Source organism: Cavia porcellus, unplaced genomic scaffold (assembly GCF_034190915.1).
Source record: "Cavia porcellus strain 051 isolate PalLab524CR breed Dunkin Hartley unplaced genomic scaffold, mCavPor4.1 scaffold_21, whole genome shotgun sequence".
In the NCBI taxonomy this organism is placed as follows: domain Eukaryota; kingdom Metazoa; phylum Chordata; class Mammalia; order Rodentia; family Caviidae; genus Cavia; species Cavia porcellus.
The window spans coordinates 62,414,556-62,418,176 of record NW_026947504.1 but is presented as its reverse complement, the minus strand read 5'-3'; the positions used below and the strand labels follow the sequence as shown (position 1 = coordinate 62,418,176).

Sequence of the window (3,621 nt, the reverse complement as noted above, 5' to 3'; positions counted from 1 at the left end):
CAGTCTGTCCTCTGAACCAGTTGTTTGCTTACAGGGGAGGGTGGGGTGCTTTACTCTCAATATACAGGCCAGTAGGCTCATGAGAGATGCTATTTGACTTTTCTCTTCCTGGGCTCCACATGATTTGTGCAGCTTACCAGAAAGTCTGGCTATTTGGCTTTTTGGTGGTCTCCTCCCAGGCCAGCATGGCTATTTCTCCAATATTATTTACTTCTGAAACAAGTTGTGTAGTCTCTGAAGTAAACAATATTCCTTCCTAGCTTCAAAATTCAAAGCTTTTGTCCTACAAGAGAGGCTACACAGTGGATTGCCATTTTTATACTCTACCAAGAGCCTATGAATACTGTATTTTGTGTTCCTAGATGGGGTACATCTCATTTGTAATATTTATGTGTTGATTATTTTACCTGGAAATTCTGAATGGCTTCTCCACAGGTACTTGTGCTGATGTCCGTATGGGTATGAACAAAGAAATTTCACACAGAACAGAATTAAGCAGATAAGAAAGATTATTACAGTAGAGGACAGAGAGTCAATTTAACACCACTAAAACAAAAGGCCAGAGTAGTTCAATAAATTAATGGAAAAGACTTGGGTCATGCTAGAGGAATGCTGGGTTATGTGACTCCGTCATCCATGTTAATTAATTGCTGTTTTTTTAATGTTAGAGTCCTACTCTGCCCACAAAAACTGTAGATAGGGTTACTATTCCTTCCCGTGATTACATTTTAAGGGTATGACTGCTTGATTCTTAAGTAAGACTATAGTAAAGCTGGCAAGAGACTGGAAGGAGATTTCTATTTTAAAAGTGTAAGAGATAAGATTTACAAATTTTCTAAGATAAATAATCTAAAAAAGGGAAAATAAGGGGCTGACTGCCAAAAATCAACCATCTAAAGCTCTTGGAGATAAAATCATGGGGGACATCAGTCCTGAGCTGCCTTTGAGCCCACCTACATTCACAGACTCCTGACGATCATCAAATCCAGCCTGTCTGAAAAGTATTGAGAGGAAGACACCAAAGAATACCTGGGCTTCATCTTGAATGGACTGCATGAGGAAAGACTGAGTCCAAAGAAGCTCCTCTCTCCAGACAGTGAAAAATTCACGGTTTCCAATGGGCCCTGAAGCCCCCTGGCCAATGATGAAGAACAGGAAGAGCGAGGAGAAGGCCATGAGGAGAAATGAGAACAAGTGGGGCCCAGGAGCAAGATGTCAGTCACCTCCAGGTCGATTTCATTCTGACTGCAATCACTGGCATTTTTGGCAGACGAATCAGGCCAGTGGTTTACCAGCCGAACTCAAGAGAATCTGCCACCATGCAGCTCTTTCACATGTTGCAGCTGGATATCAAGTCTGACACACTCAAGAGCCTGGTGGTGTGAGAATCTGTCCAGGGTTACACCACAAAAAAGAAACAGGATGTTGATAAACTGGTGGTGACTAGAGAAGCTGCCTCTGTCCTCATGCATCACCTGAAGCACCTCCTGTATGAGAACACTAAAGGCTGCCAGAAGCTGGTCAAGAACATCGACTGCCCCGTAGAGTTGGAGATCAGCAAGGAACTTCTTTCTCCAAGGGTTAAAAATAAGAATTTTAAAAGCCACAGGACCTATGAGTTCTTTGCAGTGGTCTACCACAACAGTGCCATGGGTGGTCACTGCACCACAGAGATCTTCCAGATTGGGCTCATCGGCTGATTATCAAGGCAATTTAGCAGAACCAGGAAGTAAAGGCCATGTCCCAACACCACCTATATCCTGTATTACGGCTGAATAGACCTACTGGGTGCGGGAACGTGGGCCTGATGCTACTTTCTAAGCTCCAGCTCACTGACCTCTTGCCCTTCAGTGGCTCCTTAAGATAAAGTCTCCCTTCTGCAAAAATGAGCTGCAGTGGAAAGACATCTTGGGATTTGTGTGCAACATACTTTGTTTTTACTTCTAACTTTCAAATCAGACTCATTTGGTTGAAACAGACTGTCACTTGATTTTAAGATAATACGCAAGAACTTATAATTCAGAAATAATTCTGATCCCCGATAGAAAGGGAAACTTGCATTTGATTTCCAGTCTAATTGCTTAGTAGAATAAATTACACCAGGAAAACTTGTAAATTTATGAAAATGAATTTTATCTTTTCTTAAGGAATAAATTTTTTAATCCATCTTACTTTCTTCCCCTACCCTTATAGTTTTTGTTAAGTGACTAAAAAAGGAACTAGTTATCAGAAAAGGTATAGTTCTTATTTCAAAAGAAAACTAAGCAGAAAAAATAAGTTGTTGGTTTCTAATAGGAAAAATATTTTAATAATTATATGATGAGACACTGCTTACATATGTGTTGCAGACCAAATATTTGGAGTTAAAGAATGTTAGTTTACATAGATGAGTGATTTTAACTTGATTGTCATTAAAGATTTCAAATGCTTTTAAGGTTTTCTGCACACTTAATGAAACGTGGGCAAAACACTGAAGATTAGTATTTCTTGAAGTTGGCTTTCTTTAATTTTGCTGCCTGCTCCTTTCTAATGCTGTGTCCTTGATTGCACACAGAGATATACGAGTACAAAGTTGCCACTCATCAATAAAATCATTAAGTTGGTTTAATAAATGAATAAATATTATCAATGGCATCTGTCTTTATGTCTGTGTGTATATCACCATATCTCCAAAACATTGCATATCCTTTTTAAAGTTTTCCTATTTTTTTCCATTTTTTTTTTGTTTTCCTTTTTGAAACACTGTGTCTTGAATAAATTGTACAGAAGTCAGTATTGAGTAACTATCCAGTGATGGAATTCATTAACAAATGAATCAGGTAGATTTGCTAACATTTGTCACACAATAATAGATGGTTCTCTTTGTCTTCTTCTGTGTCACTTCACAGATAAACAGTCACTGTGTAAATTGCATCAGAAACTTTTTCTGCACCTAGAAAATGTGTATTCCATGTGTTTTTAAAGACAGTTCCTTAGCATTCATAGGATTAGATCAATTTTGCTCATCTATATTGGGTCATGTATGTGCTTAGGCCTATACATGCCTAGAACTTCTCCTAAAGAGTTTATAAGGATTGATTTTATTATGTGTGATGGTATGAACAGCTACTTTGAAGAAAATGGGAAGCTTTGGTAGCCATTGATGATTTTCTAGCATCTTGTTTTGAAGTCCAACAATGCTTTTATTATTGGTTTTAACTGGTTTTAGTCTATTTTCTATTATTTGATTTTAATATCTGAAGGTATGAATAGTTAATGGAAGAAAACAAGAGACATTAAGGTTGCCATTGTTGATTTTCCTATTGTCTGGTTTTTAAGGCATATAATGCTTTCATCCTTTTGTTTTGATTGACTTTACACTATTTTATTTTGTTTGAATTTATTCTGTGGAAGGTATAGACAACTATTTTGAAGAAAACAAGAAACACTGTAGTAGCCACTATTGATTTCCTGATTTCTCGTTTTGAAGTCCTGTGTTGCTTGCATTGTTCTGTTCTGATCTGCTTTGTTCTGTATTTTTTGTTTGTTTGTTTGTTTGTTTGTTTGTTTGGTATGTTCTCTTTATAATCAAATTTTTAAAAATGACAGTTCCCTTTCCACACAGAAATAATAAAGATGAAC

General features: G+C 37.3%; 1 pseudogene; it reads left to right on the top strand.

Annotated features, from left to right (window-relative positions):
* The first annotated feature begins 455 nt into the window (after positions 1 to 455).
* Positions 456 to 1,700, top strand: LOC134472015 (ubiquitin carboxyl-terminal hydrolase 10-like; annotated as a pseudogene).
* The last annotated feature ends 1,921 nt before the right edge of the window (positions 1,701 to 3,621 follow it).